The following is a 27,087-nucleotide window of genomic DNA, read 5'->3' on the forward strand; positions in this document are numbered from 1 at the left end:
AAAAAAAAAGGTCAAGAAACGTCCTTGAAGTCACTTCCAGTTTCAAAGCTACTATCATACACATGATGAATGTAATATAGCAGCAGAACTTATCTTTTCCAGGGTTGGTTTTAACTGATACATTGATAACTTAGAAAAGGTATCCTACATAGAGAGTACTCAAATCTACAAAATGACTTTCAAGTACTGTGAGGGACTTACATATAGTTCCAGTAATGTTTGGAGGAATCACTTTTTTATTATGCCCACAAAAAGCAGATATTGTTAACACAAGAATGATCCATAAATAAGTGACACAGATTTTTTTTCTTTATTTAGAGACTATTCTTAGGTTATTTTCAAAGGATTCTTTCTCTTCAACTAACTTTCTCATTCTTGAAGGACCCAATATTTTTCTCTTTAAGTCAAGTGATAAAAGCTCCAGGATAATAGCATTTTGAAATGAAAAGATTCTATAATTACTGTCACTACTTTTAACAGGATTATATAATAAATGTTGTTCCTTGAAAATTTTTTGAAAGATAAAGTTGGAATACAACCCCTTATCTATATTATTGTAAGTAAACAGAAACAAAAAATGCAATTCTGATACAGAATGACAGTCACAATTTTTGTTAAAACTTAACAGTTTAGGGTAAAACTAAGGGAGTATGTTTTGTAGGAAGAAAGTTCTTGGATCTGCATGTAATTACACACTTAATGGTTCTGATGGAATGCAGCTCAGTTTACTTGAAGGCAAATTTCTGTTAAATAAATTCCATTGCTCATTAATGGAACTTAAACAATTGGTCCCTAGATATACCAAATTAGCCATACGACATACACATAGAAATGGAAATATCTTCCTGCTATTGAAACTTATTGAGCCATTATCTATTATTGATACTGAGTTGTGATTCCCAAGATTCTCAAAACCATGGAAGTAAAAAGGTAGTCAAAATAAAATGACATACTGAAATATGATTGCTGTGCTTTCCCTGATTTTAAACCCAATTCCCAATATAGTATTAATAATCCATGAAGCTTAGAAATGTGCCAAGGTTAAAGTCCATCTTGAATCATGCTAATGCTTCAGCTTTCTATCCAAGGAAATTATTTTTTCTTCTCTCCATCACTTTCAGGCACTTAAATTTGGCCATGTAGTCCAAGTGTATAAGAATATCTTTAGGTAAAATGAGAGGAGTGTCCAGATAACTGAGGAATGAAATGTCTGAGACTTCTTCAGCAAAAAGAACTTACACCAGTGCCAGCAGAAGCTTGTCCTATGTCTAATAATAATGAGCAATTTGGCTGACAATTCTGAGCTGAGCTTTGGGTTTCAAAGCTGGTGGTTTGATTGATGGCTGGGAATAACCACTGGCACAGGCATCCATTCATAGCTGTTTAAAAAAGCTGCACTGGGGTCAGGAGTTTGGCCTAATGGTTGAGTGCTTGCCTAGCATGCATGAAGACCCAGGTTCGATTCCTCAGTACCATATATGTAGAAAAAGCCAGAAGTGGTGCTGCGGCTCAGGTAGTAGAGTTCTAGCCTTGAGAAAGCCCAAGGACAGTGCTCAGGTTCTGAATTCAAGCCCCAGGACTGGCAAAAAAAAACAAAAACAAAAAACTGAACTGTACTGGGTACATCTGATGGACCACTTCAGATGACAAGAGAATGAGGCAACAGAAATCTCCAAGACTGAGACTTTAAGGCTGCTTATTAAAAACTTGCCACCTAGTGATTTAGGGTATACCTCCAATGTAAGTCAGTGTCTAGCAGGCAGGAAATTCTGGACTCAATCCCCAGCAAAACTTGTCACCAGGCTTGAACTTGGCCTGGACACTGTCCCTGAGCTCTTCAGCTCAGTGGTAGGGCGGTAGACTACCATTGTAGCTAGGAGTATAGGCATGGGCCACTGTGCCCAGCTCACCTTTTTTTTTTTTTTAAATCAGGGGTTTGTTTCAGTTTTTTCATATATTTTTATTGTAATTAATAGAAGGTTTGCATGATATTTGTCAGATAGAAGGTACATTCATTCATATACATTGATTCCCTTCCACCTGTTTTGGTCCCCATTTCCCTCCCCCCCACCCCCACCCCTCATCTTGTTGCCCCCTTCAGCTCACCTATTTTTTAGATAAAGTTTTATGAAGAATTTATGTTCAATGTTAGTAATAAAGCAAAACAATTTAGACAAATCAGTTATCTCAACCAACTTTTCCAGAGTTAAAACTGTTCATTGACATTTTATATTTGCCTTAGAATTTTATGTTTACGCATGTATATATGCAGAATTTAACAAAAATAGGGGGGCATTAGTAGCTCACCTCTGTAATCCTGGCTACTTAGGAGGCTACGATCTGAGGATTATCATTCAAAGCCAATCAGGGCAGGAAAGACTGTGACACTCTTACCTCCAGTTAATTACTAGAAATCAAAAGTGGTGGTGTGGCTCAAGTGGTAGAGTGCTTGCTAGTCTTGAGAACAAAAGCTCAGGAGTAGCACATGCTTTAAAGTTCAAGCCCCAGGACTGGGGGAAAAAATGAATTTAACAAAAGTAGAGTCCTACAATAAGTGATATGTAAGTGGTTACAAATGAATTAACTGAAGTATAATACATCTATGGGGAATATAGATCTAATGAGAACATACAAGGGAGGAGGGGAAGGCCATGGGTAAATGAATTGATGAATGAAGCTGAGAGAGGGGATATAATACAATCAAGAATTCATTTTATGTACCACAAAATTAAGGAAAGGGAAGAGGTTTGTCAAAGGGTTGAATACTGATCAAGATGTAGTATATTCAAAAATACCACTTTATTAAATGGAACCACCTTTGTACAACTACATAAAGATAGAAAATTTTAAATCCAAGCTGGATATGGTGGCCCATGCCTGTAATCCTAGCTACTCAGGAGGCTGAGATCTGAAGATCAAGGTTCAAAGACTTATCTCCAATTAATCACTAGAAAATGAGAAGTGGGGCTGTGGCTCAATGGTAGCCTTGAACTGAAGAGCTCAGGGACAATGTCCAGGCCCAGAGTTCAAGCCCCATGACCAACAAAAAAAGAGAAAAATTTAAATTCCAGTTATTACATTGATTGATGACTCTCATGGTATTCAACATTTGCATATAATAAATGCATGACTATAGCTTCACAGTTGAACCACTGTATAATATTCCTTTAATTTCAATCTTTTTTATTTTTATTTTTTGCCAGTCCTGGTGCTTGAACCCAGGGCCTGAGCACTGTCCTTGGCCTTTTTCCAGGCTAAAGTTCTCCACTTGAGCCACAGCACCATTTTTTTTTCTGGCCTTTTCTATGTCTTCTTGCATGCTAGGCAAGCACTCTACCACTAGGCCAAACTCCTGGCCCATCTTAATCTTATTTATACAATATATTAACCAGTTTGATATTGAATGATTTTTCTTTTATTTGCTTTTCTTGTATAAAAATGTTACCCTGCTTATAAATGCCTCCCTCCTTTCCCTCCTTTTCTTAAGTGGAGGCATATACCCTCATATCCTCAATTATTTATTTAAAGTGATTTCCCAAAAGTGGAATAGCCAAGGGAAAAATATACACATTTGTAAAATTTTCAAGAACACTTCTATATTGACCAAGGACAAAAAGTATTCCACTTATTTCAATTCTTGACAGCATGTAAGTTTAACTGATGGTTACATACCTATATTTTACAGTTTTTTTTCTGACTAGTGATTTCTTTTTTCTAACAATATTATATAACTTAGCCTGGGTATTTGTTTCACCTTTAAATGCTTTATATACCTCTTGACTCATTTGTTTCACACAGTAGCATCACTCTCATGTTACAAATGGGAAGTAAGAATAAGAAGGGTAGATGAAGGCAATCATTACATATATATATATATATATATATATATATGAAAATAGATCCATGGAACTTGACAGTATGAGGTAAGGCTGGGAAAGATGTGGGAGAATGCTGTAAGGGATGACATTGATTTTGATGCATTGTATTTATAAAGTGAGTTGAATTACTCCTACTTAAATGAAGCTAGTAATAATTTTTAAAGGTATGCCACTTATCCAAAGTGACAATCTAGAAAGTAGCTAGTAGAAAAACATGTAATGAAATAGAAGAGGAATACAATATTCTGGCAATAGAATTTCTCCCTGGGAGTATCATTTGGCCTACAACCCTACACATTTTGATATGACCCCTTTCAAGATTGCTGTCTTTTGGTCTCTACCAACTTTAAGATTTTCAGGAAGAATGTTTTTATAAAAGTCTGATTTTTCAAACTCAGTATTGTTATAATATTAAGTTTGCAAACTCGTGCTGTTTATACTTGAAGATTCACATGACGCTTTTTCTTAGAATAGCATCAGCATGCAGGATTTAATTGTGCCTGATTATGGAGGAAAAGTGAGACAGATGCATTCAAGAATTGATGCAATGCTGTACATTGTCTAAAAACAGAGGAACCTCTGAAGCATTTTACTGTAAAAGATAAAGCTAAACTTCAGGGCATTTGACATGTTTTGTATTTAAAGTTTTATAGGTTTATCTCTTGGTCAATATAGAGTCCAGCATTAGATCTTTCAAGAACTTACAGAGATGAGGTTAGTATTTTCATATTCTAGAATATGCTGGTTAATATCTCCAAACAAAATCAACTGAGTATGGAAGGAAAGGTGAAAGCTCAGAATGACCCAAGCCACCTACTTTATACCTTTTATTAGATAATATCTATTTATTATAATCCCTAAACTAGACTATTGTATCTAATTATAACCCCATATATTAGATTCGATTTTAATATTATGTTTACGGAACAATTCCTTTTACATAGGAGTAGGCATGTTAGTTAGAGAGGAGAGAAATAAGAACAATTTGAATCTAGAGTTTCTGAGCAAGGCCTAGAACTGCCCTAGGTCTGTTTTCTCATCTATTGAATAAGGAGAGTAACAAGAAAAATACCAACCAGGTACTGGTGCCTGTATTCCTAGCTACTTCAGAAGCTGCGGTCTGGAGATTGCAGTTTAACACCAGCCCAGGCAGAAAATGTCCAAGACTTTCTCTCCTAAAACAACTGACAAAAAGCTGGTGTGGAGATGTGGTGCACCCCCTCCAGTAGTAGAGTACCAACTGAGAGAGCTAATTGTTAGGCTCTGAGTTCAAACTTCAGTACCACACACACACACACACAAAGAAGACGAGAAAGAGGTCTGATAGTTTTTCTGACACTTCTGACAGTTTTGAATTCCCAAAGCCAGTGCTGAACACCATATCCTTTATTCATTTATAGAGATTTCCTTAGGCTGTAGGAGATGAGCATTGTGCCATAGTCATCTGATCTACTGTGAAGAGAAGGGATCTATCCAGGGCCAAACATGTTCAGTGTTCTCAATCATGTTTCAAGGGAGCAGAGTACTACATGCTGGGCTCCAAAAATGAAGAAAAGCCACAGATGGAAAGAGCAGAGAAGGGAGGGGTGGACACCAGCTGGCAGATGTTTGCCCACTAGTTCTCCAGTTTTTGGTAGCCCTAGAGCCTTTCTCATCTTAGCAGTCCTTTCTATGTTATGATGTGGTTATATGGGCAACACAAGCCCATTGTTGGCCATTCTGCACAGATCTACCTATAGCCACTTTTTTACATTATGGCTTGACCTTTCCAGGTAGAAATAAATGCTGGTAACAAGCTCCCTACCCCATGCCCTATGTCTCATCCTGGACTTCAGCCCTTTCTGCCCCTAACAAAGCCTCAAGATGGAGGTGGGGAGACTGGGGTTCAGAGGCCTCTGGAGAAGAAGCTCCAGCCAGTTGTCCAGCTTGTGATCCATCCTTTCACTCACATCCAGGTGCTCATCCTTGAGGCAGAATTTGTTCTTCTACATGCTCTTTTATATCCCTTCTAGGCAAAGTGGGCTTTGACAAATAACTGAAGTCATTTTGGGGCCCGAATATTGTGATCCTTCTAAAATTAACTCAGAGGCCTTTCAGCCATACCTTATTAAGGATCTAAGCTGTAACATTTTCCTTTGGGAGAAAGCCACAACAGAATTCTACATGGGAATTCTTGAAATACAGCAGGGTGTGGGTGAATCTTGGTGGTGATGCAGTGGTGTCTGTATTAGTTGCTCCTTCTCTGTGTGGCAAGAGCAACATACACATTTTCATCCTATGCTAGGTGGGACTCTTAACTCTCAACTTGGAAGGTCTTAGGACCAGTTACTAATAGTTTCTTCCAAGGGACAAATCTAATCAGTTCCCAGATTTTCAAAGGGCTTGTTCCACATTTATGTGTGCTCCTGGGTCTTCACATCCTCTCCCATGCAGCCTCTCCCTGACCTTCCTAGTTGAAGGTCATCAATCAGAAGCCAGCCAGGAAAACAGGATAGCCTGCCTTTAAGGCCATCCAGACTCTACTCTTCTGGTATGTTTTCACAGCTCCTTGCACTATGCAGCCGTTTACCCTGTCATTACTGTTCATTTGTTAATCACTTAGTCTCCATCTTTAGAATGGAAAGTCCCATTAGGAGTAGGAGTCAGAATACACCTTTCTTCAGCCCTACAGCATTCCCTATATGCAGCACAAGACCTTGTACCTACTAGGTATCCTAAACTATTCAGTGAATGAAGAAACACTTTCAAAATCAGGGGTGAAAGCTGGGTGCTGGAAGCGGCTACTGCCTGTAATCCTAGCTACTCAGGAGGCTGAATTCTGAAGATCATGGTTCAAAACCAGCAGGAAAGTCTGAGACTCCTCTCCACTTAACCACCAGAAAATTTGAGGTAGAACTGTGTGTCAAAGTGGTAGAGCACTAAGCCTTGAGCAAAAAAAGCTCAAGCACAGTGCCCAGGCTCTTGCCCAGGTTCTTAGTTCAAGCCCCCTACAGTAGACCAAACCAAGCAAACAAACAAACAAAAAAATCAAGAATTGAATTAGTTAGCTAGAGTTCAGAGACAATAATGTCTGTTCCCAAAGTCTTAAAACATATATAGGTTCCATTGGCAGACTAACTATGAAAATGATTATCAACCTTTCCTCCATTTCAGAACAAAAAAGTAAGGTGGAGGATAAGATCTAAGAAAGGACAGTTACTTCCTTTAGAAAGGGTCTGTTTAGTGTCTTACACAAAAAACAAGCAACAAGCACAAAACAAATTAATCAAGCATCTTTTTAGTGCCTATTTTGAGCTAGCAGTCTGTTAAATGAAGAGGAAAGCAGAAGCTGTTAGATGTTTCCTAGATAAATGCCTAGAAGTGTTACTAGTCTGTATCCTGGCAGCCTCCAAGGAGCTGAGCCTAAGGCCAAATTTCATAACCTAAATTGTTCCTGAAGTTTTACCTCTGCTGGTGGAGCTTGGGTTCAGAGACTTCATGTGTGGTTGATGTGGCACACAAAATGTTCACTTTCTTTTTTTTTTTTTTTAACTTTAGAATGCAATACTTTTTTTTTTTTTTTTTTGCCAGTCCTGAGCTTGGGCTCAGGGCCTGAGCACTGTCCTTGGGTTTTCTCAAGGCCAGCAGTCTACCACTTAAGCCATAGCACCACTACTGGCTTTTTTCTATGTATGTGGTACCGAGGAATCAAACCCGGTCTTCATGCATGCTAGGCAAGCACTCTACCACTAGGCCAAACTCCAGGCCCTAGAATACAGTGCTTTTAAATGCTCAGTTACCTCCCTTTGTTTTCCCAGAGTTGGTGGATAGATATTGGCATTTTCTAACAATTCCCTACTCTTCAAATATATGGATCATGACTTGCAATGCTTTCCCTTGAAACTGGTGAGCTGTTCCTTTCTCTGGTAGTTCCCTGAGCATATGTGATAACCAGAAGAAAAGGATAAAATATCCATAGTATTTGCTTTCCCTGGCTCCTAGGTGATGACTAAAAAAGAAAGACTTGACAGAATCACAGTATTTGTGGAACATATGAACTCTATACAAGTTTTCAACAAAAAGTTGAAAAAAAAGCCTAAACATACAAAAGATTTCCATTTCATCATTGGATTAGAATGTAATTGGCAAAACATTCTGATGTCTACGAATTAGGAAAATTAAATTAACACTTTTGCTTAGAATTGTTAATATATTGATAAGAAAGCAATGAATGGCCTTAAAGGAAAACACAAGGTCCGATAAGCATAAGCTGCAGGGTCTGAAGTTGCATTTAATTAGATTTTTCCATACTCTTCTCCCTTTCTCATATAAAGTTGTCATTTCTAATTTAATCCAGTTTCTCATTACAAACTTTCCCCAATTTAAGTCCATAGAAAACATTTTTGAAATGTGTATCCCTTCATCTATACTATAGAAATCATTAATGAAATGGAATTATTGAGAATGACTTTTAAGATCCATTTATATATGATATATAACTGTCATTACCCAAGCAGGGGATTGCTATAGTGAATATTAGTGAAGGTTCTTTGTGGTAATACAAGTCTGCCTTTGTTGTAGCTCCATTGCTTGCTTATAAAGGGTGATACAGAATGGTCAATACAGAAGTGTCTGGGTGTTTCTTGGAAGTGCTATGAAACTGGAGAGGATGGAAGATAATATGGAGCTATAGAAGATCATTGTTATTAGTAACTATAAATTTAAAACTCATTAGAAATTACCTTGTTCCCACTGACAGGAACTTTTCAGATCGGCTTTTCTTACTGTGTGAGAGACACAAGACAGACACTCACCAGGTGATCTATTAGGAGCCACCATTTCTCTTCTTGGTGGGGGCGCGGAGGGTTGAATTCAGGGCTTTGTGCTCTTCATTACTGTTTTTGCTCAAGATAGCTCAAGATATCAGCTGTTAATTGGAGGTAAAAGTCGTATTGTCTGCCTAGGCTGGCTTTGAACCAGGATCTTCAGATCTTGGCCTCTTGAGTAGCTAGGATTACAGATGTGAGTCAACAGTGTCTGGCTAGTATGCCCATTTCTCACCCACACATCAAACTGCCCTTCTCAGGACTTGGTTTCTAAAACTAGTTCTGCTATTAAATTTTGCAGTGAACAAATTCCTTCCTTTATTTTTTTTTAATTTCACAATGACTTCTATCATCTCTTTCTAAATTATTATTAATCACTGGAATTAAGACTATGATTTTTTGATACCTTGATTAGCACTTTGCTACTGGGGTGGAAATTTGCATGGTATTTAAAAACTGAATTGAAGACAGATTAATTAACACTTTCTGACAATTATGTGGCAAATTGTTAATCGGGTTAAATAAAGTGAGATTTGGATTTTAGAGCACTTGCTCATATTCTTGTAACATGGACTTGATTATTCCTGAGCGTTGGCGTCTCTTAAGTATAACTGAGCGGATAGCACTATACATTGATTTAGCCACTCTTTGTTTCTCTCGATAAAGGGGAAAATAAGAGAGCACTTTTAAAAAGCACACTTTAGGAGATAACGCATTAATCCTCTGAATGACACGAAATCAAGATGATTTCTTCTGTAGCTTTAATTTATTAACATTTAATTTGCTCCTGTGCTATGTCCCACTAGCTCTGTGCTAGCAAACTTGCTATAATTAGATTAGCAGCCTGCTAAGCGCTGGTGACAGCCTGAGCCTTAGAGAGCATGTGCTGGATCCTGCATGTGCCTTATCCTCATTGGTGGCTGGCTTTGCTGCTCACCCGTTTGATAGGTTTCCACAGTAATCTTTATGCTGCATTGGAGACACAGATACAGAGGTTCTGTACTGTGCTCTTGCCACAGTGAGGTGCATGGCTGCGAATGTGAAAGGAGGACTAAGGCACCGAAGAGCAAGTGATGGTCTTTGTTGTAAATCATTCGAGGTTAAAGCCCTCCAGCCGCTGGAGCAGGTCAGTGAAGCAATCTGGGTGCATGGTAATTACTAAAGTCTTTATCTCCTACTAGAAAAACGGCTGTGCATGCGGTGGAGCTTGTTCATTTTGTCACTGGATTAATTTGATCTTGCTTTGTTGACGCTGTGTGTACTCCAGCATTCCAGGCTGAAATCCTGAAATCCATGCATTCTGGAAAACAGTTTCCTTTTGCCAGAAGGAACCGTTGCTTTTACCTGGATTCAAGGGTGCTTGAGGCTTGGGAGTGATTCTTATTGGTTCCCTTCTGTTTTGGAAACCCTGATGCTGCATCCATTTAGGTGTCTTTGTAGGTGTGATTCGGAACCCAGTTGACTTTGTTTGCACAGAGTCCAGGCTCTCCTGAATAATGAGTGATCCGGGAGAGTGGAGCAAAATACATTCTTAATTAGGACAAGGCAGCCATTCTCCTGATTCAGTGCTGAGTCTTAGTAGAAGTAATATTCTATTGTTTCTTCAAAGATATACATGCAGCCTTCATGTTGGATGGTTTTCTTTGTCTCACGTTTTTGTGTTTCCATGAAGGCTGTTTAAAATAGAAAATGCTAGCATACCCTATTCTACCCTAAACACGTGTAGGTGTGTATTCATAGGTGTCCCTCACATTTCTGACTCCTGGTTTTTTTTAGCAGGGTTGCTGCTTTGGACTTGAAGGAAGGTGGGGTTCCTGCCACCTGCTTTGATCAGGGTCTGACCACTTTTCATATTTCTATTCATCATTACCTGATTTATTTTCTTAGTCCAACAATAAAGAATCTTAAGGTGCATAATAAAGATGGTACAATCTCAAGGAAAAATAGTTCACTGGAGTGAAGCAGAGGTACAAAATAGCCAAGCCAATGTACAACTGCAGATTTCTGCTTTTCAGTATAACCCCTCTCTAAAGCCCTATTCCACCCATAAAGCTCCTATTTCCATTTAGTCCTCAAACTTAAAAAACTGATGTCCTCCCTGTGTCAGACTGGAGTAGTTCACAGAAACTTGTGTACTGAGTCACCAGTCACACGGCTGGCTGCCTGCCACCATGCGTCTGCTATCAGCCAGATTCCTACTGCTATCGGAAAGGAATGATTGTCCTGCTCCTGAAAAGGCCAGCGTAACAATTTATTTTGCCAAAAACAGAAAACAAAATCAACTCTGATCTGATCCAGTACTATTCTGGTTAAAAGGGTTCAGTTGTTTGGCAGTGGAAAAGTTCATTACGAGCTGTGTCTCTCCCTCCTCCCACTCTACCGCCCCCACCCCCGCCCTTATCCAAGCTTAGGAGGTAATAAATCATCTAGTGTCAGAGTTTGTGCAAGTCAAATAGCAGTTTTGAGAAGAAAACTCAAGGGATTGCATGAAAGTTTGCCATGTGTTGTGCTGCAGCCTGGTCTAAGATAAGAAAGTTTGGTAGCTCTTGGTGACATTAGAGTCTCTTGGTCACTTGAGGCAGTGCGCTGGACATGTTTTCTACTGCTATACCCCTTGGGTGGTGAAATGAGCACAGGATTGTTATGCTGCTTTATGTTCCACTGGATGCAATCATTGTCTCTCTCCTGGCAGCCAGTGCTCACCCCACAGCTGAGCCAAGTGCGCAGTTGCAGCTGGAATGGTTTTGCATTTCTTCAGAAGTCCAGACATCTCTGTTTCACTCCATCTTCCTGACATTCTCACTAAGGATAGAGCTTCCTGCCTCTTAAAACTTAGCCTTTGTCAGTTATTTAGGGAAGGATAAATGGATGCCGTTCCATAATATAGTCTTTGTCCATTCATTTTCTGAAACACTTCCTGATGTCTAAGAAATAGACTGCCTTAAGATTATTGTTGTCATTTCCTTTTATGCATTGCCAAAGTACTGGATAGACCTAAATATTGCATAGCCTTGATGTGTGTGAGCAGAGCCCTCAGAAGAAGTGGTACAAAACAGTTCTCAGTCCATTTTCCACTTTTGGTTCTGAAAGAATTTGTGTCCAAAGGAACTTCTTCAAAAATGCAACTATAAATACCCAGACCTGTGGTGCCTCGTGCCTGCATTCCTAGCTACTCAGGAGGCTGAGATCTGAGGATCACAGTTTAGGTTTAAAGCCAGACTAGACAGAAAAATCCATAAGATTCCAGCCACCTTGAGTACACAAGTTAGAGGATAGTACCCAGTCCCTGAGTCGAGTTCAAGTACTGACTTCACACACAAAAATTAAAATATAGGTAACGTAGTGACATGGCATTGAACAGTCCAGGCAGCTCCTTCATATATGCAGAAGAGGTGTTACTGATGTATCCGTAAAGTAACCAAAGCATGCGCCTTTTTCTTCAGGTACATCACATCAGAACTCTTTCTTTTCTTCTTCTGCTTCTGCTTCTGCTTTTATGGGTTATGGGACTTGAACTCTGGGCCTGAGTGCTGTCCCTGAGCTCTTCATCTCAAGGCTACCCCCTGGGCCTAGGCATTGTGCCTGAGCTTTTCAGCCACAGTCCCTTGAGCCACAGTCCCACTTCCCATTTTTTAGTGATTAATTAGAGATGAGTCTTACATTCTTTAGTGCCCAGGCTGGCTTTGAACTCAGATCTCAGCCTCCTGAGTACCTAGGACTACAGGTGTGAGGCACCACATCCAGCTAAAACTATTTCTTAATATGTTAAGGAGTATCTGTATGTTCTTGAGACAAGAAAAACAACAATAAATTCCTTGAACACCTTAGAATTTTCTTTCTCCTTCCTGTGAATCCAGGCTCATCATTGATGAGGGAAATATGATTTTTGGTCATTCAAAACTTGGCATGAGTCAGGCTGTGTTAAGAATGAAGACGTTTCCCGTATAGGATTCTTCCTTTTGCTTCTGTGAGCATTTATAATCACCTGTTGCAGAAATAGTAAGCAGTTCAACATCTGAAGTGACTACGTGTAGAAGAGCCACAAATCTATCTTGTAGTTTGCTTCATGGGTGGGCACTGAGAGCACCTATGATCTTGGGACATCTGTTACTGATTTTGAAACTGATACTTCAGAGCTGACTTGCTTAAAGTTGCCTAAATTTTAAAAAATTGTTTGTGTGTGTGTGTGTGTGTGTGTGTGTGTGTGTGTGTGTGTGTGTGTGTGTGTTTACTGGCACTTGAACCTAGGGCCTCACACTCTTGCTTGGCCCTCATGCTCACAGCTAGTACTCTACTACTTGATCCACAGCTTCAGCCTGGCATTTAGATTATTTTGAAGATGGAAATCTTACAGATTTTTTCTGCCCAGGCTGGCTTCACAGCATGATTCTCCAGGTCTCAGCTTCCTCAGTGTCTAGAATTCCAGGCATGAACCCCTGGTGACCAGCAAGATTCAAAGCATATTTACATTTTAAATATTTACTTCAAATAAAAGACAGGTCCCTTATTTTATTGTTTTGTTTTGCAATTTGGGGTACCTGCCACGAGCTAGCTGTTGTGCTCAGCTTTATTGAGAGAAGAATGGAGGAAAAGTCCCTTCCTGCTGGGAGTGTTCACTGTAGACAACAGACAGCTAAATAAATAAGACTATGAGGTTCAAGGAACAGAAATGCTGTTGGATTGATGATGTGGCAGTGAGACAACCAGTTTATTAGAAAGAACAAGGGTAAGAGTGCCAAGGAAGGCTTCAGGAGAAGAGATGGGGCTGGTCCAGAACTTAACACACCTTTCCATCTTGTGGTTACATCCACTGCTGGTAAAGCCAGTCTGAGCCTTGTGCCTTCACAGATGTGCTGCATATTATTAAGTGTTCCCAGGTTATCATACTTCAAGTATGCAATAAATGTTAGGTATCATTCATTTTCTTTTCCCTACTAACTTTTCAGCATTCAGACTAGACTGTTGCCTGGAAATATTTTTAGTTTTTAATAGATTTAGGTCACACTTCTTAAGAATGTGTCCAGTAATTTTGAAATGCATCCTGTAAGAATCAAGAAACACTTTGATTACTGTTATGCTCTAAGCAATTTTGTGATTACTTTTGGACCTGTTTGCACTGCTGGGAATTCTTCTTTCACTCAGAGATGCTTATGGACTCTTAAATGTCTTTCTTTTCTTTTCTTTCTTCCTTTTTCTTTTTTTGTCAGTTGTGGGGCTTGAACTCTGTGCCTAGGCACTGTCTCTAAGTTCTTCAGCTCAAGGCAAGTGTTCTACCACTTGAGCCACAGAACCACTTCTGGTTTTCTGTTGGTTAATTGGAGATAAGAGTCTCATGGTCTTTCATACCCAGGCTGGCTTTGAATTGCAGTTGTCAAATCTCAGACTCCTGAGTAGCTAGTATTACAACCGTGAGCCACTGGTGCCTGGTAAATGTCATTATTTTCTATGTGTTCATTTTAGACCAGCTTGTAAAATCTGGGCTTGGATTACAATCCTTGCATTTCACCTTGCCATGACTGAGCACCTGCTTTTCTTATATACTTAATCATTCTAAAAATATAGACCATTTCTTATACTTTGAATGTAGTTGACTTTTAATCATGCCAACTTTAGTCACATATTTTTCAGTAGCTTTTTACCCCCCCCCCAGCAAAGTATCTACATAAAAATAGGTATTTGCTAGGTTCCAATGTCTCGTGTTTTGGGGTTTGTTTGTTTGTTTTCAGTCTTTTGAGAATTCCAGCAGGCCAGAGACTTGATCTCTGGGCCTGGCCCCATCCCTGAGCTCTTCAGCTCAAGGCTACCACTCTACCACTTGAGCCACAGTGCCACTTCCAGTTTTCTAGTGATTAATTGGAGATAAGAGTCTCTTGTTCTTTAGTGCCTGGGCTGGCTTTGTACCGAGATCCTCAGCTTCCTGAGTAACTAGGATTACAGGTGTGAGCCACTGCACCCAGCTAGGCCCTAGACTTTTTGTGACTTAAGTCCCAGAGTCTTGAACAATACTTTGTCTGCACAAAACGATCGATCAGTATCTGTGGAATGAACAGATGAATGAACTTTGGCTTGGGAAGACTGTGGTGTTTCTGTAGCAATTGAGATCTTTCCCCCTCCCCCTCATGCTCATGCAGCTCCTTCCTTTGTGTGGGCCTGGGGTTCCTAGCCTATAGGTGGACAGAGAGTACCAGACTGGTTTTCTTCGACACACCTCCTCATGATCAGAACCCCCAAAATGAGGTTCTATTGTATGAAATCATTTAAATGAAATTTGATGTTATAGAGTTCTGGAGAATTGCTGCCTATGCCTAAAACAAAGCAGCAGCTGAAGTGAGCACAGTAAATGTCTGAAAATATGAACTATATAAAAGGGAATGCTTTAGAGTTTGTTGTCATGTTTCTTTAAAATTGGAAAGAAAAACATTGGCCATTCTTAAGTCATTTTCTGTGGTTAAGTCTATTCAATATTCTGCCTATTTTTGTCAAATAAAAATAATCACAATCTTCTTTTCCTGTGTTTTTTAGCTGTTTCCTGCTGCTTGGAGAACTTTAAGAAAATAAGGCTTCTCGTGACCTCTGTGTGCTGTCCATAAAGCATTCATTCCCCTCTTAAGTAAGTATATATTGCTTGGCTTTGAACTGCTCTGTGAAGAAGTTATTGATTCTCTCTGAAAATCTGTCATTATTAGATTAAAAGAAGGAGCCTGAAGATTCAGATACCTTGCTATCTAACAAAAATGAACCAAAAGTCTACAATTTTTAGATCCCTACCAGGGCCAAAATACCACAATGGACTTACTTTTCCAGGGATTTAATGAGAGCCATCTGCATAGATGCTGGTAGTTACTGTTGGTTAAATGCTCTATGGTGATATTCATCTACCAGGTATTTGGAAGATTTGTTTTCTTTGTATGGATTTGAGGACAACTTAAAAAGTAAGGGAAGGAGGTGAAAGAGGAGATGGGATGGGGAGGGAGGGAATGAGGGAGAAAGGGAGGGAGGGAGGAAAGAAGGAAGGAAGGGAGGGAGGGAGGGAGGGAGGGAGGGAGGGAGGGAGGGATACCAGAATGAAAACGACCCTCTCAGTGGTTGGGGATGAGGTGGTTGAATGGTGGTGAGTAGCATGGAGCTGATTTGAGGAGAGGTCTTTGCTGATGGACTACTAAGTAAGATGAGTGGAAAGGACAGGACCTGAATACCAGTCAAGGGCTAAGACAATAAAGATATCACTCAGTCCACTTTCCCACAGAAGACTCAATGAAATAGGTAACCATAAACAAATTGGGCAAATGGTTTCCTCCTTTTCTGGAGTGATTGGCAGCTTACCACTGTAGAATGAAGAGGTTAGGAAAATGGCAGCTATCTCTCCAGCTCACACAAGCTTGTCTTGAGTGAAAGAGTGGTAAAGAGATTGGCCTTCATTAAGACGCATTCCAAGTGACCAGGTACTTTGGTTTGAGGGACGGACTTTCTCCAGTCTCCCATCATTAGTTACATAGTGCACCCTTTGCTGCACAATTATTGTTGTATTATGCTGAGAACCTCAGAAGCTCACTTAGGCTACCAATTAAGAGCCAACTTAGACCTTTCCTCTATTAACATAGCAACCCTAATGGCCTGAAAAGACAAAGAAGCTAAATGGATCTGGGTATATTCTTAGCTTTATTGCTCACTTAACTGTGCATATGGAAAGGGTATGGTCACTTTAGCTCAGTGGAGTTTCTTCCAACAGCACACCAGTAGGGGAGGCTGGGAAGATATCAAGATCTCCCACTGGGAGATGCTTTCATATACAGAACTGCCTGTTCATGATAACAGTCAGTTCTCTTCACAAGCATCAGTAAGTGCTTTGATTGTTTTAGTCAGTATTTAGCTAGACCTAGGGTCAGGAAAGTTAGAAAGGATTTACTTGTGGTTCTCATCAACACTGATTTCTTTTAATTCAGTATGTCAGATATATGTGTGCAAATTACTTCTGTTTTATATCAGTTATCTCTTGAATAATATGGTTATGGTTACACTTTTTTTTTTTTTTTTGTCAGCCCTGGGCTTGAGCTCAGGGCCTGAGCACTGTCCTTGGACTTTCTCAAGGCTAGAGCTCTACCACTTGAGCCTGAGCACCACTTCCAGCTTTTTTTTATGTATGTGGTACCAAGGAATTGAACCCGGGTCTTGGTGCATGCTAGGCAAGCAGTCTACCACTAGGCCAGACTCCCGGCCAATGGTTATACTTTTTTTTATTAAAGAATTTATTAACATTGATTTTTATATCATATATCAAATGAAATATTTAACAAACAAGTGTTCAAGAAGGGAATCTCTATATACAATCACTGACACTTAGTTTTTAGAACATAATCAAAATTAGGCTAAGGGTTTGTATATCATACATACATATTAATTTATGAAATAAAACATTATGTCTATAGAATCATAGGTTTTTATGTGTATGTAGTTATGTTTATATTTTCCAATACCATGTCCATAGCATTGGGTATGCAAGTATTGAGTCCTTGCTCTTGTACTGTTTGGATCTAATAGCCACATATTAAGGATACCATGCGCCTTTTTTTCCTTTTGTCTTGACTTGTCTCACTCAACATGATTCGCTCTAGATTCATCCACTTCCTTGCAAATGCCATTACTTTATCTTGTCTGTTGGCTATGTAGAATTCCATCATATATATATATATACCACATTTTCTGTATCCATTCATCTGTAGTAGGGTATCTGGATTGTTTCCATCGCCATGTTTATCTCTGCACTATTCACAATAGCCAGGCGATGGTTACACTTTTTAAGAAATATTTGAAAGAATGTGAATGTCATTGTTTTCCCCCTATCAATATCTAAATATTTTTAACCTTACAATCTGTTGTCACATTTAAAGTTTATTAAAACCTCCTCATTTTCTAAGTTGCTCTATTATAAAGAAGCTGCCTTAATGATACATAGATATTAGTGTGATTAACATGTTTTGCTAATTTCAATAGATCATTTAACACATTGTTTTTTTATTTGATTCTTTTTTATATAATTTTTTTATTTCAGTGTATTACAGTTATATTCGCCAGATAGAGGGTGCATTACTTCTCAAACATTGATATCCCTTCTTATGTTTTTGTCCCTATTTCCCTCCCCACAAGCTGGGTCTTTTTTTCTACTGGTCTAGGGCCTTGACCTCAGGACCTTACATTTAATTTGCTTGCTCAGAGTTGATGCTTCACCAACTGAGGTCAGATTTTTGCTTGTTAATTGGAAGTAGGAATCTCGTGGACTTTCCTACCCATACTGGCTTTAACATCTTCCTCCAGATCTTACCTGAGTATCTAGGATTTGGAGTATAAGAGCCATCAGAACTCAGTTCTGTGTCTGTTCTTTCCTTCCTCCCTCCCCCCTCCTTTCTTCCTTATTTTTTCTTTCCTTTCTTCCTTCCTTTCTTCCTTCCTTCTTTCTTTACTTCTTTCCTTCCTTCTTTCCTTCCTTCTTTCTTTCTTTCTTTTTTCTTTTCTTTCCTTCTTTTCTTTTTTTTTAATTTCAGGTGACCCCTTGCTTAAAGCAATTAAAAAGGGAAATGCGACCATGAAATGATTTATTCTTTTTAGTTAAACTTTCTTGAGTTTAAATATCTACACTTTCTTGAGTTTAAATATCTATGTGATGAAATTGCATGATAGAAATATATGTAAGTCATTTTTAAAGGTTTTACATGGACCAGTTTCTGTGCTTTATCCATATGGTTGCAATTCCAGGAAGTCAGCTAGAAAACTTTCTTTGTTTTCAGTTTCTTGTTATCTTCATCAGACCTTAAATAAATGGATCAAGTCAACTGTTCCCAGAGTTCTTTGTTCGCTTGTTTGTTTGTTTTGTGTGCACTAGCTGCTGGATAAATTGCTAAGAGCAAGGAAAGCCCTCACACATTTTTGAGGTATTAAATGGTCTTGAAAAAAATACATGCTACTTTTCCCCAAAACAGTGTTTTCCCCCTTCATCTCTGAGTTTGCACTATAAGGATCCATTTGTGCCTTGCCCATGACTCATCTTCCCTTCACAGCACCTCTGGCTTCTGCCTCTTTCCAGATCAAAGCTGCCAAGAGAATGACTCAGAGCTCAGGTTCCCCGGCCTGGTCAGGTGGAGTTCCTCCTGGGCCTTTCCACTGACCTTGAATAAGTTCTCCTTGGGAGCCAGGGAAAGTCGGTCACAGTAATGAGACCTGCCCAGCAGTCTGACCAGCCAGACCTGTGTGCTGAATTTTTAACTAGAACAGATAAAGGAAAGTGTGTCTATTCTCTAGGAAAAACAGCCAGGATTATAGATGTTTTATTCTCCATAACCAGGGCTTACACTGGTTCCTGTTAGGATAGAGAGATAGGCTCCACTCTATAAGAAATACTCTTTTACTCAGGCAGAAAGTAGACTTCAAATTTTGAGAATGGAGCATATGTAAAGAAGTTGAAAAGTTCAGGGATTTAACACAGCTTAAGAACTACTGATTATAGTTGTTAGATTACCAGTTAAGTGATGTTGGCACATTTGCAAAATTTTAATCAAGTGACAGACAAATTGTCTGTTACTATCCGTTCATTGTTGTTACTGTTCATTATTAGGGCAGTTAGGATATGAAATGAATCATGATCGATGTCATGGTCAGGGTCACTGGTTCACTTTCAAAGATTGATGGAATGGACCAAACAGATGCAGTTGAGTCCATGGCTTGTGGAAGACCAGCTCTAAGCCCTGCTGAGCCCTGCACCTGCCATATCCAGAAAGAAGTAGACTTTTCCTGCATTACTTTTAATTTCTGATGGAAGTATTTCCTGGGAAAAAGCATACTGCATGGCAGGGGAAAATGCTCACCTATCACTAAGAAGCAAAACTGTATTTCCACAATCCTCTTTAAGAGCACATCACTCCATCACCTGACTTTCTCCCACAAGGCTCTACTTTCTAAAGTGCATACATAAGGACAAAGCCTTTGGCAGTTTGGCCTTTGGAGGACACTTAATATTCAGATTATCAAAAAAGCCAATTAAAGAAGGGTAAAAACACATAAGTTAAAGAGATTGTAGCTGTTCAAGGAAAAACCCACCTGCTTTTCTTCCCCATGAAGAAAGTGTTTGCGACCATCTCTGTGTGTGGCCTGAGTAACCCTTCTTGTGTTCTGAGAAGTTTAGAGTGGCGTGGTGCTCTTGGGACTGTATGATTAGCAGATTATAGAATATTATTTCCATGCTTCTCTCTCTCTTCCATGCCACAGGATCGAAGTATGTTGCATATTCTGTTCTGTTATCTTTAAAACCAAGTTCACATATAAAACTGCAGCAGAATGCTGTAAATACTCCTAATGCTCATTTCTTTCCCTTTGGAAATTCTTTCTCCTCTGTAGGGGAGTAGGCATTACCATATCTGTGCCCGGTATTGGGATCATTTTATGTGCTTACTCTTGAAACCATTGTTGGTCTGAGATTCTTATCTCACCTTTCCCTGTAGTCGAACTTTGGGAAACATTTCAAGCCAAACTCCACATCATCTTTGTTCCGAGACACATGACATAGCTTTACTGTGACAATTCATGGAGGATCCTCCTCACTGCGTGTCTGTTTGTCATCTTACGGCTGCCAGTTCCTCTGAACTGTCTTGCACTGGCACAACCACCCATTTCTCTCCAGGTAACTCTGTTATTGGCTTAATTCTACCCCAGTTGTCCACATCTAGCTGCTGCTCTTTTTAGTAAGCAGAACACTGGTAGTGTGACACATCTCTGCTTTGGAATCTTATTTTACAATTATCTATTGACAATTCGAATGGCCAAACCTCCTCCCAACTGAGCATCTAGAGTTATTCAAAGTCAATATCCATTTCTTTACTGTTGCTCTGTATTTACCTGACTCACCACACCAAATATACTGCTTCTCCCCCAGAGTATCTCATCAATTACTTTCTCCTATACTGTAAGGTACATTACAAAAATTACTCTTTCCACTTACAAAAAATTTGTCCTCAAGATTTATTTTTTTTACCATTTTGAAATTCATACATGTTTTATCACAATTTACATGTGCTGTGTGTATTTGTCAGCTTTCTACCACTAGACCAACCATCTAGACAAGCTACTTGTCTAGGAGCAAGAGAAGGATGTTTAGCTTGTGGTTAGGAAGAACCAACAGCCTTGTACCCAAAGCACTTCAGCTCTGGTAAGGGAAGACCGCAATGTGGGGCGAGGGAAACAGACACATCTTAAGCCAGAACACAAAGAAAAGGACAGGCACATCCCCAATGACTTAAGGACTTCTTATCACTAAAGGTCCCCAGCACCTTACAATGCAGCACCAGTCTGAGGAAAGAACATCTTCAGAGTCTGAGGGACACAGCATCTAAACCATACTCTGTGTACATTACTAACTAGTCCAGATATTATTCTTAGCTTTCTAAGTTAACTATTTATGCACTGTATGCACATTATGTGGTACATTCCGTTTCAAGATTTCCCCACAGAAGCCAGACTCTGCAAAATCAGGAACTCTTTCTTGGAACTAAAATTTTTATTCAAGAGCATTGAATAGGAAGCTAATGTTGATTCTGAAGTGGTCACAATAGAGTGATGTCTTCTTACTGGACAGATAGGAAATACAGTTGGGATGCAACAAAAACTCTACTGATGGCAAGTAGCACTGCCTATGGAAAAGTGATCGGCCTTATTTCTCGAAGCAGGCCCATTTTTCTGAGTTCCTGTCCCTAAATCTGTGATTACTTAAAACCCCCTGTGTGTCCTCAGAGGCCTGATAGCTGTGAGTATCAATATCATGCATTTCTTATTTTGTGTGTATCTGAAAGGGACTTGCCATAATCTGACTGGCATTTCAGGAAATTTCTTCTCATTCCAACAGATGATAAACCAGTAGAATGGAAGCCAATACCCAATCTTGCACAGTACAGAGGATTTGAAATGCTTGTGGAATTTAGGAGACTAGATACAGATGCAGAAAGTCACTGTAGCTTCTTACGTGTAATTTGGTCACTGTTACCTCAGGTTTGGACTGTAGCATCTTCAGGGTTACGTCACAGACTAACAGCGAGCTGAGCTGACAGGCCAGCCCTGTGATCTGGTAAGAAACCCAGCCTACTAGTGGAGGAAGAAAGGGGGAATGAATTTAGAAACAGAATGGGGGGAAATAGGCAGGTTCTTTATAGCAGGTTGTCCATGAACATTCTGGCATAGATATGAGCACTGAAACTCTTAGTGTATTCAAGCATTTAGCTAAATGAGCAGATTTTTGGCTACTCTTGCCACAGGAAGAAAAAATAGGTAACTTATGTTGCATGATGGATATGCTAATTATTTCCACTGCAGCACTCACTTTACTATGTATATACATCTTATAACATTATACCTTAAATACTCATAATAAAAAATGTATTTTAAGAAAAAACAATAAAAACATTACAGAACTTGAACTAAAACACTAAGCTAGTCAAAGTAGGGAATAATCAAGACATAATTAGCTTTATGAACTGCTAAAGGGAATAGCTCAATGGTGCAATGTTGTTCTAGAAAATTTTTTTTTAAAGAAAAAGCTCTGGGTTTAATCCCCTGCACCAAATAAAGGCTGAGTAGATGCTCATTGCGCCCACTCTCCTTAGCTGCATTTAAAGTATGGTTTCATTTATGGAATGCTGATCACATACAATTGTGGGGTTTTTATTTCCCTACAGTTGATGCGTTTGAAATGATTCTCAGCATTCAAAGAATGGATGATTTGTAACTGGCACATATGAAGAAGTTGGAGTGGGAACCACCAGCAACCCCTCCTCATCTGGTGTGTCCTCTTCCAGTCTAATTCTATTACAAGTTGTATCTCCAGTGGCTAGGCTAAATGAGTGCCTGGCAGGAAGCAGAAAGAACAGGAGGAAAAATCAGTGATTTATTTTCCTTTATTCCTAGTTTTACTTGTAGGTCAACTCGTAGTTCAATATCATTCTGGATATTGAAAATCCTTTATTCAGGGGACTCAATTTAATAAGTAAAGCTGCTACCTGTAAGACTTTGAACTCAGACCTGGGAATATCTTTACATTAGAATGTAAATCAGGCATGTTTACCTTTGAAATATTCTGAGTTTGTTTCCATGTCTTTCCTTCCAGAAGCCTTGTTTTTTTTTTGTTTTTGGGTTTGTTTGTTTTTTTTTTTTTTGCCAGTCCTGGCCTTGAGCTCAGGGCCTGAGCACTGTCCTTGGACTTTCTCAAGGCTAGAGCTCTACCACTTCAGCCTCAGCACCACTTCCGGCTTTTTTCTATATGTGGTACCAAGGAATCAAACCCGGGTCTTTGTGCATGCTAGGTAAGCACTTGAACCACTAGGCCAAACTCCCCGCCCAAGCCTTGGGGTTTTTTTGTTGTTTGTTTGTTTGTTTGTTTTATTTTGTTTTGTTTTGTGGATCATAGGGCTTGAACTCGGCCTGGGAGCTGTCCCTGAGCTCTTCAGCTCAAGGCTATCGCCCTACGCTTGAGCCAAGCTCCATTTCTCATTTTCTAGAGGTTATTTGGAGATAAGAGTCTCAGGTCCTTTTGTGCCCAGGTTGGCTTTGAACATTGATCCTCAGATCTCAGCTTCCTGAGTAGCCAGGATTACAGGGGTGAGCTACCATATCCAGCATGTCTTTTTTTTTTTTTAAATATGTGCCTGTTATGTAATGTGCTTCAGTCTGCTTTTCTGCAGTGGTTTATTGCCGTGAAATCCTTCGGCTCCGACCATGGCTCATGGATCATCACCCACTCCAGTGTTCTTCCCCTGTGTGGTCATTTTCACGAATCCTCAGTCTTTCCAAGGCAATCTGGGAGAATATTATGCCAAAGGAAACTGCCTCATGTAGAGCCTTTGGAAACATCTCTTTCTCATTTTTAGCAGCCTTTCATTACTAAGCATTTGATTAAGAGATGGCAGTAGATGAAAAAAACATTATATGAATGTTACTGTAAGTCTACAATTAAGAAACAGGAAATTTAAAAAAAATCACTTGAAGACACTTTATACCATCTTATTTTAGGATTTCTCATTGTTCCTTCCTAACTATACTTAACATTATACATGTTTACAGTATGTCTTATTAATTGTAAATACAACAGCTGTGTTTCAGAGCATTCTTTTGGTTATTAGATGCTTGTATCCAGTTGTTTTTTTGTTTTGTTTTGTTTTGTTTTGTTTTTAGTTTTTAAGGCTACTGAAACCTGGGTTGAAGAACTATCTTAAATGTTAAGTCTAAGACTAATGAATCTCCCCCTTATTGGCACTTGGCCTCCTGTGTAAGAACCACTGTGAACGTCTTGGGATAGTCCATAAAGACTGCTATGTTTGTTTTAAACATATACTATTGTAGAGAAAGGCAAACTACCCTGAAAAGAGTTGCCTTTCCTTTTCAGTCCTCTCACTTCTCAGGGAGGATGCCGACTCCCTGAAAGTCCATCTCAATGCCGGTGTGTTTTCCAGTAGTGAAGATGGGATGGATGGATGTTAATAGGCTAACAGCTTCATGAGGTAATGAAGTAAAGGCTGTTGCATAGTAGACGATTGTGGTATTTGTGTTTTGCCTCACATTCATCAGACACTTCCCAGAGGACTCACTGGATAGCATCCTTTATGTGTGTCATCTCCTTTCATTCTCACTTGAGGTAGTAGTTGGGATACAACGGGTAATCATAAGTCAAGATCAGCAATTTAAGCTTATCCTGTGTGCTGGAAGATCTGCCCCCTTAGCTACCTCATTAAGATGAGGGAGTATGATGGTTTTCAGGTACCAGATGCTTCACAAGTTTGAGGGCAGCCATTTTCTTCCAGTTTAGAAACCATATTTTATAGTCACACTACATTTACTGAAGGATGTCAGTTGTCATAAATTGGATCTTAATCTCCCAGAGGCCCACGTGCTGAATGAAGGCTTTGTCCTTAGTCTCTGGGTCTTTGGAGAGGCAGTAGACCTTTTAAGCAGTGGATTCCAGTAAAAGAAAGGTAAAGGTAATGAATTAGAGGCATATCCTTGAAGGGGACTCTAAAACCTCAGCCCATTGCTCTTTTTCTTTGCTTCCCAGCTGCCATGAGGTGAACAGAGCTCCTCTACCACACATTACCACTGTGGTGTGCTGTACCACCAAGGGTCCAAAGCAGTACAGCCAAAGGAGCACAGACTGTAATTTCTAAAGCCACGAGCTAAAATAAGCCAATGCATTTAAGTTGTTCATTATCAGTATTTTTGTTACAGGGTCAGACAGCTTACCAACATACACAAGTTCTACTTCCAGTGTGTTTATCCTATACTGGCTCTAAGGAGAAAGTGTTTTTCCTACTTTCCATCTTCTTAAGGTCCATAGATGGGACACTGAACTGTCTGGGACTTAGATCTCACTGCCAGCTACTGTTTGACTGACACAGGAGTAGCTTACAGCAAGATGCCTTTCTCACAGGCTTATGCAATTTATGAAGCACTTTTATTTCAGTCACCTTAGGGGTGTGGATAACTGTTATTTTATCTTCATAGATGGTACAATGGAAGCCTAAGAAAAAAGTAACTTTATAAATTTGCAATGTTCATAACTGGAAAAGCCAAGCTATAAGATCATCCACTTCCCTTACATCACAACTCCAAACCTAGATTTGTCTCTGACATCAACCTCTCACAAGCGCATTGGTAAAGTTCACCAATCATTTTCTGACGTGGTTGCCTAGCAGAGTATAAGTTTCAAGGCTGACAAGGATTAAAGTTTAGAGCTTTCCTTCAGCCAGAATTGTTCTGAATCTGTTTTCCATACTGATGTTCCATGTTGTCTTTGCTTGTCCAAGCTTTAAAAAAAAAGAATCTTTAAGGATTGTTGAACATCAGGTTATTATATTCTAAGCTCTAGCCTTTAGGGGCCAGTGCCGGTGTTTTAAAACAAATCCATGAAATTAATATAAGCATGAGTAGGTCACTGGAAAAATATGGTTTGGCTTCCAAAACTCAGTAACTACATTACAAAAATATAGCTGTTGGCTAAGGCCAAGAGACTTTCCCAGAAGTAAAACTTCTTAATCTCTAGCACTCAGTCCCCAAAGCTTGCTTCAAGGCCTAGCTTATAGAAGTGGCCCCTTTTGTAGTTGTTGTTTTTAAATCTAGCTTTTGATCAGAAAGTTTACAAGGTGAATCTCACGCACAATCACCTTGCTGCCTTGTAAGCTTGATCTCTTGTAAATCTGTCATTTTCACTTGTTCGTGACAGTTTTATATTCTTGTGTACATGAAAACTGCCAGTGACAGGATGTGAAACCCCAGCCATGAATATTCTGTTAGCAGTGGTAAAAAAAATTTGCAGCCAAGCTCTGAAGTTTGAGGATGACAGTGAAATGCTCCAACAAAGGACAAAGATAACTAAAATTAAAAACCTTCACAGGTGGGTGGTTTTATTTCACATCAACCAGAGTCATAGGGCTGCTTCTCACAAGTGCCTTTTTTTGCATCCTCCACATGAATCAGGGAACATTAATATATAAGGATTACTTGAAGGTCATTGATGGATAAACTATAATTTCCACAGCTCTGAGAAAATTGGAACTCTCCATCAACTTACCCTTACCATCTTTTTCTGAAGATCTATGTGTAGATCTTGAATGCTTTTTATCTGATGGCTGCTTTTCTCTATTTTCATGCTCAAAATATGGTTTACTTTTATGGCTTAATTTACTTGAATGCCTTAGTCTTCTAGCTTTACTGCCCACATACAATCTGAGCACAAAGGTATTCACCATCTCACTCCTTTTCCTGTGAGTAATCATGACTTTTACTTTGGGAATTACCAATTTGATATGAAAAATGCGTTAAAATCAAAGTAAGAATCAAAATTATTACATCAATTTGAAAAAAATCATCACTGTGGGAAAGCTATAAACCTCTTAACTTTATAATGATTTGATACAAAGATTTTGAAAAACAGGCATAATATGGTAGCATTGATGTAGTTCAGTTTTTGAGTCATTTTCTTTGTAAAATTTATAGAAATCTTATAAGATGAAAGGTCTTCTTTAGAAACAAAACCAGGAAAATACAGACAGACAGACACATTTTTTTAACTATTGGCCCCCAAAACTGTACCCATTGTACATGTATGATATGGTTTCTGCCTTATGCATACATCAGCAAGATTCAACACCAGATAAATAAATCCTAAGATGTCATTATATTCTTCAGAAAATCCCTCTGAATCCCTTGGTGATTTTATTTCCCTTATGCATAAAAATGAACTTGAGTTTTCCCCGAAAAGGACTAGTAGAAGACACTAATTTTTTAACTGTATTTTATTGTTGGGATAATGTATAGAGGGGTTACAGTTACATTCCTCAGGTAATGGGTAAGTTACTTCTATAACCTTGATACCCCTTCTC

At 39.2% G+C, this 27,087-nt stretch overlaps 1 protein-coding gene across 2 annotated transcripts in view; it reads left to right on the forward strand.

Moving 5' to 3' along the window:
- Window positions 1–27,087, forward strand: part of Fam110b (family with sequence similarity 110 member B) — a 151,434-nt gene that overhangs the window by 75,769 nt on the left and 48,578 nt on the right. Inside the window, exons 1-2 of one of the 2 annotated variants that reach the window (XM_090338845.1) lie at window positions 9,666–9,809; window positions 15,206–15,293. The gene's annotated coding sequence lies outside the window, so the exon portion shown is untranslated. Of the gene's footprint in view, window positions 1–9,665; window positions 9,810–15,205; window positions 15,294–27,087 lie in introns of those variants that run through there. The other variant, XM_090338846.1, reaches the window with a different exon arrangement.

This window comes from Megascapheus bottae, chromosome 9 (assembly GCF_031878675.1).
Source record: "Megascapheus bottae isolate mThoBot1 chromosome 9, mThoBot2.hap1, whole genome shotgun sequence".
NCBI lineage: Eukaryota > Metazoa > Chordata > Mammalia > Rodentia > Geomyidae > Megascapheus > Megascapheus bottae.